The sequence below is a fragment of the Mauremys reevesii genome, linkage group 5, assembly GCF_016161935.1.
Source record: "Mauremys reevesii isolate NIE-2019 linkage group 5, ASM1616193v1, whole genome shotgun sequence".
Classification (NCBI taxonomy): Eukaryota; Metazoa; Chordata; order Testudines; family Geoemydidae; genus Mauremys; species Mauremys reevesii.
The window spans coordinates 94,994,446-95,011,149 of NC_052627.1; positions in this window are offsets into that span (position 1 = coordinate 94,994,446).

Consider the following 16,704-nt stretch of genomic DNA (forward strand, 5'->3'; position numbering starts at 1 on the left):
TTTATCTCTGCTTTCTCCATACTAAGAACCATTAGACAACAGAACCCAGGTTATTTCACACTAGGAACCATTTGACAGCTTTCTTCTGATTCTTCTCTTGTATCTCAGTATAAAAGTTCCACCACCTTTTTTCTTTCAGTTTTGCCTACCTGCCCTCACCCTTTCACTCAGCCCTCTCCTGATCTCCAATCCATCAATGTCCATGACTTCTTTGCCTCTCTTAGTCCCTCCTCCTCGTTCTCTCATCTGATGACAATTGTTGAGTGCCTCCACTCTTCTCTCTCTCACCTATCCTTGACTCTTTTGCCCATCTCTCTTGCCAAAGAGTCTGTTTCTCTTCCTCTCAACGCTGGCTCACACCTAAAACCTGCTTAATTTGATCCTGCTGCCATGCCATTGACCACATCTGGAGACAGTCCCATCGCCATACCAACTGACTTCATTCTCTTCTTCAGTTCTGCCATCTTTGTTGCCATACAACTTTCTTCTCATCACCGAACCCCACTGCCATAAACCTTGTCACTTATTTGAAGCCCTTGGCTCCCTTCTAAATTCCTCCCTTCTCCAGCTCTTGATCTGTACATATATAGGTCCTCTAGAGCTATACATGCTATGTCTCTCCTCCATGCTCATTCCAACTCCATCTCCTTCCCTGTCATGGAAGACTCCTGATTGCTCCCTACCCTAGCCCCTCAACTCCATCCTCTTCTAGCTACTAACCTCCCTCACCATTATCTCACCCTCTCTTCCTCAATCATTCACTGTCCTCTTGCTCTTTTCCCCTCACAGAGCATGAAAGCATGATATAGCCTCACCTAAAAAACGACCTGGACTCCAGCTATGCCTCCAACAAGTGTCCCATCTTTCTCCTTTGCTTGAATGCACCATGTACAATTGTTGGCTTGGAGTCTGTCTGGTGCTTCATGAGAATGGAGGTGTGTTGTGAGGAAGCAGGCTAAGGAAAGGGGGCAAGGGAGCCAAGCATGTAAGGGAAAGGAATAGATGGGAAAAAATTGCAAAAAGAAAATCAATAAAGAAAAGAAAAGGAAGAAAATTAAGAGGTTTAAGAGGGAAAGAACAAAAAGAGTCTTAAGAGAAATGGGGAGCAATTAACATAAAGAAGGGAAGAAATAAAGGAGATGCCCAGATGAAGGACAGGAGTGGAAGTGAAGCAAAGGGACCTAAAGAGAAGTGAAGAGCAATGAGTAAATATTAAGGTGAAGGAAAAGGTAAATGTGAACACAAGAGGAGGGACTTCGATTGTAAATACTCTGAGGCAGGGACTATTTTTTTTGTTCTGCATTTGTACAGCACCTTGCACAAGGGAGTCCTGGTCCACGACTTGGGTTCCTAGGTGCTACTGTAATACAAATGATGAATAATGAAGTGAAAATAAATCAGGGAGAAAAGGAAAGGATGAAATAGGGCTCTAGTGGAAGGAATTGTTCTCTTACATTGTATCCCCCCTTCCCAAGTTGGTTAGTTCTACCACTGCTCTTTGTTGCACTCTTTTAACAGCTAGTTAAATCTGGGGGCGGGGATAGAAGGAAAGCGTGACCTCTCATGTTGTTCACTAGTATTAATTATCTTCTTGGACTTTTAAATAAAGGCACACTGGTGCGGATGCAATGCTTGTAGATTAGTGGATGTGCCAGCATGGTGTCTTGTCTAGCCTTGGTGGGAGTAATTTTTTAATGCAAAGACAGTAGCCTTATCTCCCTGGGTTATGCTGGAAGGCCTCCAGAAGGACAAGTGACAAATCTCCTTTTCAGTTTTCTTCAGACTTTGAATGTTTTTTCCAATATTGTCCTCCTTTGAAGAGTCTCTTCTGCCATCTACTCTCATTTAGGGCTTGGTTTACAATCTGAGGATTCCGGGCACAAGGCTTGTAAGTGCTGCCAGATTCAGAACAGGAATCCAGATCTCCAATGTGTAGTTGTCTAGCCAGTTTCATAACACTTTTTACCCTCTGCTCACCTAAATATGGTGCCTTTCCAAGATGCCATCCAAACCACTTGCCATCTCAACAATCAACATCTTCGTTTACTCTTCCGCCAATTTTCAATTCAAATTAAAGTCATGGTCACTCAAGAATCACCTAAAATGTTCCTCTGTGAGAGGGAGTGTGAATTTTAGTTTATTGCTTCTGAAACTGCATGGAATGAATGTGTCTAGAAACTTCTGCCAAATTGGTGTCAGTTAGGATGGATCTGAAATTCCTTCAATAAAATTACCCCCGGAGAAGGGTGATTTGGGGTTCAGACCTGAGCCTCCAGAAAATGTCTGTCCTTCATTATGCATCCCCTAGCCTTGCAACAAGAAGGCTTACATGATGGTGGCACTCTTCTTTAGCCTCATGTTCACGTGCCCATGAACTTTCCCTCTGATTTTAAAATTGCTTTAGAAGGAATAGTAAATAAAGTGCTTACTCTTGGTGATGGGGAGGAGTGGGTTAATACAGACTGAGAAGGGGAATAATTAACCAAACATGCCACAGCTGAGAGGAGTCAGGTGACTAGGCAATCCCCTGAGTGAAGGAGGAAGGCCAGCTGAGGAGGAACCAGCTGAGCTGGGATTATAAAAGCAGGAAACTGGCAGCAGAGGGGGACTGCTGTGAAAGTCTGTAATCACTTCCTGGGAAAAGAGAGGTGTATTTGGGCTGGCAAACCCAGAGTGGGCTCAGGGAAAGGCATTAAGATAACAGACTTTAATTGTTGGCTAGCAGGTCCCTAAGCCAGAACCTGGAGCGGAGGGTGGCCCCAGGTTCCCCTGCCAGCCACTGAGGGAGTGGTACTACAAGGCAGTGAATGGGAAGACTGCATAGGACTGCTGAAGGAAGACTTTGGTCTTGGAAATGCATAGAATGACCTGGCTGGAGGACTGAGTTAGGAAGAGGCTGCAGCAGCAGCCCCTGGAGTGAGTGAGGGGCTGCAGACCCAGAGAGAGACAGCATACAACAGCAGGAAGGGGTATTGACCCAGTGAGTTATTTTTCCAACTGGCCAGGAGGAGGTGCCATACCATCCTATCACACTCCTGTTTATTTCCTGGATAGCTGCTCCATACTGTTTGGAAAAAAAAATATGGGCGGGAGGGGAAATGCCATCACCCTCTGCCTTCAACCTTTAATTTTAGCAAGGCCTTACATCATCTAGGAAGAGGTGATTAATGACAAAGTCTCTATGCTTTTCTTAACTGCTTTCAGTGCAGAGCTGATTAAAAGAGAATAGGAAAAACTGTCAAGAGTCAGTACTTGGAGTTGGGCCAATGAGCTGTTGGGGTGATGTTGGCTCACTCAAAATTTGCTGGAATGTGGGTTTGTTCAAGATAAGGAAACAGGACAGAACAAAAAAGATAAGGGCATAAAGATGAAAGACAAGAGAAGATACAGTGAAACAAAAGGAGTGAACAAGAGGAAGTAAAGAAAACAGAAGAGAAATATAAAAATAGGAACTTCAAACACTAAGGCCAGATATTTTAATCCAATTCACTTACTAATACAATTCTGTCATTCCCTGACACAAGAACACACACGAAGATTATACTTGTATCTGACGCATTCCTGAAGGATGATACCCAACCAGTTATTAACAACTCAGTACTTATAGCTTGGGTGTTGGGGTGGATTCAGTGTAATGTGAAACTTAGGGTGAGTTTACATCCTGCGGATTTGCCCTCTTGTGCTGTGATTCTGTCAGTGCTGACAAGCTATGCAATGTTGGGCTGGCTCTGTATTTAGATGGAAGACAACCAAGGAATATCCAAGTGCTGCAGAAAGTGGTATTTGTGATTCAGGAGATGCAATTTTCCCCTCTGGGTCAGATCCCCAGCATGGTGTTAGGAGGTACCATATTAGTGTTGGTATCCTCTTTTGAACTCCCATCCTGACCACTCATCATTAAAGACTCGTTGGGCACATTTCATAAGAATTAGGACATTAACCTCGGTGTTCAGACCAAATCCCCACCCCCAATATCACTACATTCTACTTACCTTAAAATCCTATTCAACGGGATAATGTATTCTTCACAACCTGGCCTAAACTAGTGTTGTGAGCTGTAAAATAGTCATCCAACCCAAAAAATGGCTGCATGTCTTTGATATATGAAACGATCCCTAAAAATCCCTTACATCCAGTACCTATCAGGCATAATCTGGTACTTCATGGCTTCATTCTGCCACCCTTAGTATCTGATTCTTTAGGACCACTGATGGTGTGAGCTGCTCATGATGAGTTGCAAAGTAGAGTACTGCCCAATGTGAGTAAAGCTAAACAAATATGATGTTGCACAGTATCTTTGAGATCTTTAAATGAAAGGTGCTATACAAGTGTGTGGTACTAAATGCTTTTCTTTTCTTTCCTCTGTTGTCTTTGTCCTCTTAGTCTGATCCTGGTCCCACTAAAAGTTCTGGTACCTTTGCCAATGACAAGACATAGACACCCCAATCCTGCAAGGATCTGAGAACTCTACTGCCACTGACGTCAGTATAGAGATGGACTCTCCGCACCTCTGAGAATTTGGACTCAATATGGTTTGTATTTTTATTCCCTCTGTCTTTGAGTTCTCCTACTAACAGGATGGTCCAGGTTAATTCTCTATTCCATTCCTTACTTTGAGTAAAATTGGTTAGCCAGCTAATATTCCAGTTAATATACATTAATATGTGTTTGATTTATTAATGTATTCATTATATTCAAATTTGGAATCTGCTGCACTGGTAGCTTCTCCTTTTCAGTCTCACTGAAAGTCGACAAACTCTTCAAGGGAAGAAGATTAAACGCCTTTGTTGACTCTCTGCATATAACGGGAAATGATTTATTCAATGAGAACTACCCACTCAGACCAAACTAATAGCACTGACAGTGCCAAAACAATCACTGCTGTCTGACAGTAAGCAGCTAGCAACGCTCACTGAGGCTGCCCTTAAATGAAGGAAAATCTCTAAGCTATTTTTATGGGTTTCTTATATTATTGTTTACTGTTACTAATTTTAATTATGTGTCTGTCTGGCCAGCAAGAGTGCCTGGAACTGTTCCCAGTTTCAGAGGCTCCAGAGCTCATTTTCAGAGCCTCAGATAGAGGATCTGGACATGAAAATTGAAATTGGCCAAGAGGAAGAGTTGGAAACAGTTTCATTTAAATGACCATCAGCACTAGTTGATTCTTGTTCCCAGGCCCCTCATGGCTGCTGATGGGACAGTCTGAAATTTGAGGAGAACATTAAACCCATGACTTGGTGTGTGGCCTGGAGACCTGGTTTGGGGAAACAGCTGGCCCGTCTAGTCCCTCTCACATACTCCATCTGATGTAGAGTTGTCATGTTGGTTGCAGCAGGCATTAGATGCTTCAGGGATCCAAGCCAGCATTTGGGACTTTTTGAACATTTTGTTGTAAAACATTGCTCTTGGGAAGGATCTTGCTTCATGACTTTTTAAAAAATATTGTGTTTACTGAGTATGCCCCTCCCAGGCACTCCACATGCTGATGAGCCTTGTCCAGACACTTGGACAGAGATTTTCCTAGGAACCTAAGGGAGTTAAGCTGCCCAATTCTCATTGAAATTAACTGGGATTTGGGTACCTTTGGTGCTTTTGGGTGTTTTTGAAAATGCCACCCTTGAGGGGCTGATGGGACTATATTTGCTTAGTGTATGAACAGGTCACCATGCTATCAAGATGATGGCATGGCTCAAGGTGTGTGGAGAATTGATCTGAGAAGGTCTGCAAGATGGCAACCTCTCCACTGTGGTGTGAGAGTCTAAGTTGGTTGGTGCACTGAAACACTACAACTGAGCTAATCAGTGCTCTGGCAAACTTTGCAAAGCTCAGCAGCAGCAAACTCAGCAAACTTCTAGCTCCAGTGATCTTTAGGAAGTTCACAGTGACATGTCACTTTGACCTGTCTAATGTGGCACTGAATAACTACTTAAATGCACTTTCAATGTGTTAGGTTTGTTTCTATGCATTACCTCGAGCTTTCAAAGAAGCCTCATCTAAAATCTTTCAGACAGACCACTTTTTAGGTAGGATGTGGCCCCAAAAAAAGTTTATAAGGAGGAGGTGGGGAAATCAGTCCCTGGAGCTTCTTGGGAGGTCTGCCAGCATCTCTCAAGGTGTGGGAAACTGGGACCTGTATGGCTCCTGCAGGGCTACCAATAGCTAGAGCCTACTGGCAATGCCATGTGCTAGACCCTCATCACAGTAGAGGAGGAAATCCAAATGGACTTACAATGTGAAGCACTTTTCAACAACTAGGGCTGACTACAGTTTGAACAGTGAGGCTGTACTAGCACTTGAGAAAGTGGAGCCTTCTCCTATAACTAGGAGCAGTGCTTTCTCTACACTTCTGGGATGGCCAGAGTCCATTCAGCACAGGGGGCTAGAATACTCAAGAGCCAAACTTCTGGGGCATCAGGGCCAGATTAATCTTTTGGGGGCCTGGCACCAAACATATTTGTGGGCCCCCATGGGGGCAGGGGGAAGACTGGCATTTAGGCGGAGGGAGTTGGGGCAAGGGAACGCAGGGAGAGCCGCCTGCAGCAAGTAAGGGGGGGGCGGGTGGCACACAGGGGAACTGATTGGCGCTGCAAGCCTGGGAGGCGGGAGAAGTGAAGCAGCCACGGCATGCTCGGGGTGCTTGTGTGCGGAGCAGGGGTGAGCTGCCGTGGGGGGGCACCTCAGGGTGGAGTGGGGGAGCTGCCACGGACGGGGCACCTCAGGGCGGAGGGGTAGGGCACAAGGTAGAAGTTTCACCTAGGGTACGAAACATCCTTGCACCAGCCCTGCTCCCAGCGCACCAATAATGTCACTGAAGTTGGTGTTCAGAAAAAAAAACGTTTATATTGTATTTCAAATTGCTTAGAAAAAATAAAACTGTCATACAACTTTATAATTTTTCGTCTTAGTGTTTGCCAGACACCTGGAAATGTTTCGGTTCTGTCACTTTGTTGATGTTTGGCCTCCGTGACTGAGCAGTTGAAACCTTCAGGATTGCAGCAAGGTGTTCATTAGATAGTAGCATTTAGTATTTTGACTTGTTTATATTCATTGTGGAAAAAAGTGACACTGCCTCCAAGGCTGATCTGTCCCTCTCCCCCAGCCAATGGGAGCTGCGAGAGGTGGCACCTGCAGCAGACAGAGCTGGCAGTATGGCTGCCTGGGTCTCCCCTCCGTGGGTCGTAGTGGAGAGATTCTCAGGCCGCAGATGGCCCATGGGCTGGGACTTTGAGACCCCTGCTCTGTTACTAATAAAAATACCACACAGAAATATAGACAGGGAGATTTAAACCAGCAGATATCCTGGATTATGTATACTAACTCCAAAACCAGAAATATAATTTCAAAAACAATTGAGGTTGTTTGGTGACCATACTATAGTTACCTAGCACAGTTGCAAAAAAATAAGTGCATAAAAACAAGTAAATGAACAGTTAATCATAAATCTCACACTGCCCACATAAACACATTCTTATCGACCATACAGCAATGCATGTTTCATCACAGCACAACTTTAATTCTGGCCCATGGGGATTTTTGTTAACATTTTTATTATCTTGATTTATCATCTAAATTTTCTTTTAAGGAATGCTGTTACATAGGAAACGAACTTATTAAGCAATAGACAAGTCGAATTTTTTGGAAATATTTTTAATTGCTGTTTGAATAGTGTGCTTTGTGTAGTTGAATAGGAAAAGTGTATAACATCAATTTATGTTAAAATTTTGTATGCATGTGGACTTGCTTTAGAGTCTGATCAATACATATACATAATGCTTCATTTTTTCCCTCCACACATGATTTGTGTGTTTATATTTTGATGTTCCTGATGAAAGAACAAAATATATTTTGGATCAGTTAAAGGTCTTGTGTTGAAATATGCATTTCTTTATACTTTCAAAGAATGTACTTTTATTATGTGGGCAGTGTAAGATTTATGATGTGCTTAACTATTCATTGTCTTGCTTTCAAGTACTTGATTGTTTGTAAATGTCTGATATCTAGCTATCTTAGGTACTTAGCCTCAATTACCAGAGTATTTGAGCCTCTCACATTCTTCAAAGTATTTATCCTCACAACTCTCCTGTGAGGTAACAGCACTTCCTTATTCCCATTTTACAGAGGGGGATCTGAGACCCAGAAAGACTAAGACCTGATCCTCAAAGGTACTTAAGGGTTGGCTCTGCTCAGCTCAGCATTGCAGTATCTAACCCAGGGGTGGGCAAACTTTTTGGCCCGAGGGCCACATTGGGTTGTGCAAATATATGGAGGGCCAGGAAGGGAACGCTATGCCTCCTCAAACAGTCTGGCCAACATCCGCTATCCACCCCCTCCCCGCTCCTTGTCCCCTGACCACCCCCTATCCAACCCCTCTGCTCCCTGTCCTCTGACTGCCCTGACCCCTATCCACACCCCTGCCCTCTGACAGCCCCCCAGGACTCCCACTCCCTATCCAAGCACCCTCTGCTCCTCATCCCCTGACCACCCCCTCCTGGGAGCCCCCACACCCAACTGTCCCCCAGGATCCCACCCTCTTATCCAACCCCACCCCCGCTCCCTGTCCCCTGACCAGGGCTGGCTCCAGACCCCAGCGCGGCAAGCACGCACATGGGGTGGCCCTTCCCCGGGGGGGCGGCAGGCTGGGCCGGCGGACCTGCCACAGTCATGCCTGCGGGAGGTCCACCGGAGCCCCGGGACAACAGGACCTGCCGCAGGCATGACTGCGGAGGGGGCGGTCGTCCCGCGGCTCGGCTGGACCTCCTGCAGGCATGACTGCGGCAGCTCAAGCGGAGCCGCTGGACCTGCGAACCGTCCGCAGCCGCGGGAGGTTCAGCCGAGCCGCGCGGGACCAGCGGTCCCTCTGCAGTCATGCCCGTGGGAGGTCCGCTGCTCCCGCGGCTCCGGGGCGCCTCCCGCGCATGACTGCTTGGGGCGGCCAAATAGGTAGAGCCGCCCCTGCCCCTGACTGTCCTCCTGCCCCCTATCCACATCCCTGCCCCCTCACAGGCCCCCCCCCGTGGGACTCCCACTCCCAACCCTCCCAGTTCCCTATTCCCCATCCCCTGACTGCCCCCCTCCCCAGAATCTCTGCCCCATCAAACTGCCCTCTCCTCCTTGACTGCCCCTCAGGACCCCCCGGTACCCTTACCAGTAACAGGAGCTCACAGCTGCAACACCTGGCCAGAGCCAGCTGCGCTCCCCAGCGGGAGCATCGGGCCAGAGCACAGCCTGTGGGGAAGGGGCCAGGGACTAGGCTCCCCGGGCGGGAGCTCAGAGGCTGGGCAGGACGGTCCCACAGGCCGTAGTTTGCCCATGTCTGACCTAACCCCTAGCTGGCCTGCTGGATACTGGAATCCTTAACCCTAGGCTAGGCATATAGGCTCCCCATACAATGTAGAGGGAGAGTTAGGCACCTAAGAAAGGGATCCTCAGAAGCCCAGCAGGGGGCCACATAAACTAACCAGGAGTGAAAGGGTGGGGAGAGAAGGCGGCTTAGCTGCCTAAACAGCTGACCCGGTGTATCTGGCTGATGGGCCAGAGATAGGTGCTTTCCTCTGCTCAAATCTTCAGCTGTGAACCCTCTTCTGGTTCTGGAGTTAAGCACCTAAGCCAGGTCAGCTGCTTTGGTAACCCATGTCCTAGCAGCTGAATACCATCTCTGTGACTCAGATTCACTGTTGACACCTCTCTCTCTCATGGTCATCCTACATTTCCCTGTGCCCTCTGGCCATAGATGACCTGTGCCTGCTCACAGTGGGGGGCACAATCCTGGAACAGCTGGAGCCATGCCCACCCCTCTGGCAGTTCCCCTTTTCCCAGAAAGCAGCAGCCCCTCCATGCAACTCTCAGCTGTTCCTCTGCTTCTGCCTCTCCCTGCCCCATGCAGCTTGTGGCTCAACTGCTCCACACAGGGGCCACACCCAGACAGTGTGTGGGTGACACACAGAGCCTATCTTCACTCTGAACATTGGTAAATAGTAATAGCAAATTAAGCATCAGGCCCAGGACTAGAACCTGCATCCTTGGGTTCCATAGCTAATGCCTAAGCCAAAGGATAACAATGCTTCTTAGCAAAAACAATGAGGAGTCCTTGTGGTACCTTAGAGACTAACAAATTTATCTGGGCATAAGCTTTTGTGGGCTAGAACCCACTTCATCAGATGCATGGAGTGGATGAAGTGGGTTCTAGCCCACAAAAGCTTATGCCCAAATAAATTTGTGAGTCTAAGGTGCCACAAGTACTCCTTATTGTTTTTGCTGATACAGACTAACACGGCTACTACTCTGAAATGCTTCTTAGCTAACTCACTGCCTCTCTGGGTTATGGTTATTGTACATGAAAAGTGTCTCAAGTCTTTGCACTTTCATAGTATGTTTTCAGCTGTAGATTTTGAAATACACCTCTACCCCGATATAATGCTGTCCTTGGGAGCCAAAAAAATCTTACCGCGTTATATTGAACTTGCTTTGATCCGCCGGAGTGCGCAGCCTTGTTTCTTTCTCCACCAGCTTCCTTGACCGGGGCGGCTCTAGACATTTCGCCGCCTCAAGCACGGCGGCATGCCGCAGGGGGTGCTCTGCCGGTCACCGGTTCCGCGGCTCCGGTGGACCCTCCGCAGGCACGCCTGCGGGAGGTCCACCGGAGCCCTGCCTGCTGCCCTCCCGGCGACCGGCAGAGCGCCCCCCGTGGCATGCCGCCCCAAGCACGCGCTTGGTGTGCTGGGGCCTGGAGCCACCCCTGTCCTTGACAGAGGACCAGGTCTAGTTTTCAAATAACAGCTCTCCCTTCAAGCTAGGGCTTTGAATCTGGGCTGAATCTTGTGGGCTAAGATAGACTGTGTAGGATGGAAATTGGTTACTGTGAAGCTTCCAGTACACTTAGATTCAGCGAGTAAAGGAGGAGGGCTCTCTTGAAGTACAGTATTCTGGAACAAGATCTCTACACCATTATGTATATAAAGTAATAACACAATCTCATGCTGTGTGATCTAATAGCAATGAATCATGTGACTAAAGATGGACCTGTGCTATATCTATCCATCTGTTGTGTCTAATCCTGCAGGCTTCCAGAGACTAGTAAACTACATAAACTACACCCGAGACACGTCAGCCATGAAACACACATTACTAACTACACAGTCTAAAAACTGCATGCACAGATTTCTGTACAACAGATTTGTATACAAAAAGAGCATAATAGTCTGTGGACATTTTTCAAATTAAGTGCAATTTATGAAATGCACGGCCAGTCCATCCATATTATGAGCACTAGTGGTGTATTTGAATGCACTAAGTGTGCATTAGCAGTAGCTCTGGAAATCATTTTTAATAATGTGTTCAAATAATTTCTACTGTCCCTTCCTTTTTCAGTTCAGAAAATATAGTTAGAGTATAGAAAATATACTCTAACTATATAAGGAAGGTTTTCTATTTGTGTTCCAAAGCACTTTGCTGTTAAATATCTTGTGGCTGAATTTTGACAAAACAAATATGCAGTTAGATAATCACATTATTTGTGGTGATTTTATCTAACTAGTTATCTTAGGTAGATTTGACAGGTTTTAATGGTCACCACCAGGGCCGGCTTTATGAACTACGGGGCCCCATTCGAATACCTGGTGGTGGTCTGGGGCTTCAGTGGCACTTTGGCGGTGGGGGATCTGCTCCGGGTCTTCTGTGGCACTGAAGGACCCCCTGCCGCCGAAATGCTGCCGAAGACCCAGAGCGGACACGCATGCCCCCGCTGCTGAAATGCTGCCAAAGACCCAGACGCGCGCGCACACACACACACACACCCATGGGTGCCAGGTAAATAAAAAAAATTAATAATTAAAGAGGCACGTAAGGCATGGGGCCCTCTTAGGTGTGGGTGCAGAGCTGGATTCCCAGGAATCTGCCTAAAGCTGGTTCTAGTCACCACAGTATATACTTTCTCTTTATTGGCTATTGTGAATTTTAATTGTCATAATTTATATGCAAATAGAGCACCCAGAAGCAGTTGCATCTGGCGAAGAGGGTATTCACCCATGAAAGCTTATGCTCCAATACATCTGTTAGTCTATAAGGTGCGATAGGACTCTTTGTTGCTTTTTACAGAAGCAGTTGTTAACCTCCAGATAAGAATGAATCAATAAATAAACAGGCAGTGGGTTTGAAAACCCTTTATAGTACTTGCATCTGTTTCATTTATGAAACACAAGTTATTCCGAAAGCATCAGCGACAGCTTGATTTGAAAATGAGTATTTTTGTAGAATGCTGACTGTAGTACTACATTTATTGAAGAGATGCAGTAATACAATGGTTTGCCGCTGCATTAACTAGGTCACAGGCTATATTTCTAATGGGTGCTAACATTTTCAATGAAGCTGAATTTTTCAGTGCACAGTAGAACTACTCTCCCATTTAAAGCTGATCCTATATGTGAATGCTGAGTTATAGGCCTAGCTTGTCTGTGTTGTTAAGTTCTAGGCAGAGTCAGTGAGTGAAATCCTGGCCCCAGTGAAGTCAGTGAATGGTTTCCCATTGACTTCAATGGGGCCAAGATTTCACACAGGGTGCACAATTCCATAAAAAGTGCAGGTATTTCAGTATACTAAACATACTCACTAAAGTTGGTCTTATTTTATGATGTTGATAGTTCTGATGAGGAAAACCTGAAAGGAATGTTTGAGCATTCATAAAGAAAAACAGTTCAACAAAATACAATAAATGTTGCTTTCCTGTATTCAGGGTCCTGTTTTAAAACTGGCACATCAATCAGTAAAGAAGAAGCCGAAGATAAGACAGGGATGTAAGCAAGGGATTCCAAATACACTGAATGTAAACAGTATACATTTGAGGCACCAGAGAGAGACTATATCAAAAAGCACTCTATAGAAGAAAAATGTCAGACAAGCAGAACACAAGATACTAGCTAGGATGGAAGAGTATGACTCAAAAACACAGACTGAAAAAAGGTGGGAGGGTAAACATGATTAGATGGTGTGATAAATGAAGGGGGTGGGGGTAGCTCCCTTTTATGGGCACCCAGCCAGCCAGTTAGCTATAAATCCCTCTTGGTGGCTGTTCTTTGCTTGCTTTACCTATACAAGGTTAAAAAAGTCCTCCAGGTAAAAGAAAGGGAGTGGGCACCTGACCAAAAGAGCCAATGGGAAGGCTGGAACTTTTTTAAATGGCAGGGGGGGGAACTTCCCCTTTGCGTTGGTTGTGGTTCTCCAGGAAGGAAGGGAACAGGAAGCAGATATGCTATGAGAAGCTTTAAGCCAGGTATGATCCTAGATCATCAGATCATACCTAGAACTACTTATTTGAAGCCCCCAAATGTGTAAGTAGATCAGAAATGTTTAGAAAGACGCAATTAGGTTTATTTCTTACGGCTAGTGGACTCTTCTGTGCTACACCCAGATGCTTTTGTTTGCTTGTAACCTTTGAGATGAACCCCCAAAAAAGCTATTTTGGGTGCTTAATTTTTGGAATTGCTCTTTTAAAATCTAGCAAAAGCCTATGTTCCAGATGTATTTCTTCCTTTAAAAAAAAAAAAAAGATTTACCTTTATAAAGAACAGGATTGGATTTTTGGTGTCTTAAGAGGTCTGTGCATATGTTGTTTAATTAGCTAAACAGCTAATTTCCTTTCTTTCTCAGCTCTTCCCCAGAGGGGAGGTGAAAGAGCTTGAGGGTACCCCACAGGAATGAATTCCCAAGTGTGCCTTCCTGGGTTCCAAAAAGGGGTCTTGCATTTGGGTGGTAGCAGCATTTACCAAGACAAAGTCAGAAAAAAGCTGTAATCTTGGGATTTTAATACAAGCCTGAAGTGGCAAGTATTAATTTTTTAAAATTCTTGCAGGCCCCCACCTTCTGCACTCAAAGTGCCAGAGTGGAGAATCAGCCTTGACAGATGGGTATTCAGAAATGATAGAAAGGAGGAAAACGATATGCAGGGAGTAGCATTCAACAATCTATGGGTCAAAGTAAAGGAAGACAGGGCAGGAGCATAAGGAATCATAAACAACATGAAGGGATTAGTAAGAACAAAGGAATTCTGACAGGTGTATGTAATGGACCAACACACAAGTGAAACTAAAGAAGGATTTCTACTTGGTAAAATAGAGAGTCACAGTAATAATGGGTGTACACAGTCTATTCAGCAGAGGCTCCTCACGCTAAGCAGGGTAGGTTTCACATCATTTTGATAACATTGTACATTTTTTTTCTACATCCTTAGATACACCTTGTCACAGGGTGGGACTCACCACCTGCAGTGCCTCCTGCTGGTAGTCCAGGGAATTAGTATTTCCAGCCTCCGGAGCGCCCTCTGCAACCCATGCATGCCTATGTCCTTTTAACACACACAAGCTACATCTATGCACTGAAGTGTGCAAATATGTTAGGCATTTATACTTTATTTATACAAACTCATATTATCGTTGTGATAAAAATATTTTAGAAAACAGTTGAACTTGTGCACTCATAATTCAGACTACAGTTACATTGTTAAGATTTGAATTTTCTGCACTTTTGTATTTTATAAACATTGACTTTAGTCATGAAAAGCTTTCGTGCAGCTTAACTGTAATTTCCTGTGGTAATGAAGTCTGATGGATGAGGATATGAAATCTTGAAAGAATTTATATTCTAAGGAAAACTATCCCAAGTTGTTGTAGTTTAATTTATATAATTTTGTAAAGAGGATCAGCCCAATTTCCTAGCACTTTGTCCAGTCCCATTTTAAGAGTCCCAAGCCACTGTAAGGCAATGGGATCTCTGCCCAAATAAATACTGAAGGGTCTGATCTCAACTGTAGGCAGATGTAGTCATATCATAATGAAGGCCCTGATTCAGCAAAGCATTTAAGCACATACCTAACTTTAAATATGTGCTTAAATCCCACCGCAGGCAATTGGACTAATCAGGTGCTGAAGCTGAATCAGGGCCTTAAATGGCGCATATACAGTTCTCCCATTCCAGTCTAGGGGCTTAATTTCATTAGCACATTTGAAAGGCGAATCCCATGAATTCGGCCCTTCTAGAATTGACTTTCCTGGAAAAAATAAATAAAAGCTGCTCCAAGAATAGTAAAAATTAACCCCATAAACCAAATTAATTTCAGTAATATTAGATCATTTTATTATGGTGTTAACTTTTACCATAATTGGAGCAAGCACTATTTATTGTCTCCATTAGATTTAACTCCAGAAGGGCAGAGTTCATGAGATGATTCTCCTTTCAAACATGCCAGCCAAATCAAGCTCCTAGGATGGAAAAAGAGAACCTACAATGTACAAATCTGGCCTTTCACTAGTGCTCTTGGGGGAAAAAATCCCGGGCATTAAAAATCTGACCATTTTAAAAATCCATTTTCCCTGTGTTTCTTCAAGCTGTCTGTGAGCATTTGGTTCTCCTATTAGCATCAGCACATTTTCACTTGCAATCCCAGGCACAAGCAGAGGTCATACAGCACCCCTGGGACTAACGCTTATTGCAAATCCTAGGAGTGGCAAATGCATACTGTAAACAACATAGCTGTCATTCAGCAAAGGAATATATTCAGTCTCCTTGTGGGAAACTAGATCCCTGCAGCTGACACAGAGAGCTGTGCTATACAAATGAAACTATGATTGTAAAATACATGTTATGCAAACTTGACTTGCCAACACAGCCGTGATTGAATGCACAAAACCACAGCAGTTATCAAAAAAGCACTGCATGTATGCACAAAAAAGAGTTACCATTTCCATAACTGGTGTTCTTCGAGCTGTGTTGCTCATGTCCATTCCACAATAGGTGTGCGTGCTCGCCACGTGCACCGGTGCCGGAAGTTTTTCCCCTAGCAGTACCTATAGGGGAGCGCCCCTACCGATCCCTGGAGTGGCGCCTCTATGGTGCGGTATAAGGGGTGCTGCGTGCCCCCCCCCCTCAGTTCCTTCTTGCCAGACAACTCCGACAGAGGGGAAGGAGGGCGGGATGTGGAATAGACATGAGTAACACATCTCAAAGAACACCAGTTACGGAAAAGATAACTGTCTTTCCTTCTTCGAGAGATTGCTCATGTGCATTCCACAATATATGGCATATTGTAGTGCAGCAGCAGTTTTCCAATAGTCATGGGGATTTGCTGCTGAATTTTGAAAGGCAGCTTTTTAACCCTAGGCTTGTATTTTATTGTATTTTCATACTGCTGGGCAGTGGAAGGTGTTGGGGCCTTGCAGGACAATATCCTGCTTGGAGTAGAAATCAAAGATGCAGAGTTAGTATTTTGTGGTATCGGTGTAGTTTGTTTATTTACAAAATGTGCACAAGTCATGTTTCCTTAACCAACAGTGGGAAAAAACTGCACATAACCTGCTTGTTACTGCTGAAGTCTCAGGTCAGGCCTCACTAGTTTATGCCCAGAGTAGCTGCCTGGAGTCTGTCTCTCTCCCCAGGACTCCCACAGAAGCCAAATAAATCCAGCTGCTTAAACACATTCTGTGCCGCTTTTCCCCCTTCAGCACCTGCACTTTACACCTGGGAAATCCCTAGTCCAAGGCCTGGCTCTTAACCCTATTTGTGTGCTCCAGCTCTGCAATACCAAGGAAGCTGAGAAATGTCTGATGTTCCAGCTAAAGACCTTTGACTCACATAATACCCTTACTGACTCTGACAGCAGTTACTGCATAGCTAGCATCTGTAATTCTTTCTATGAAGTTTCATCATGGCTGTTCATAC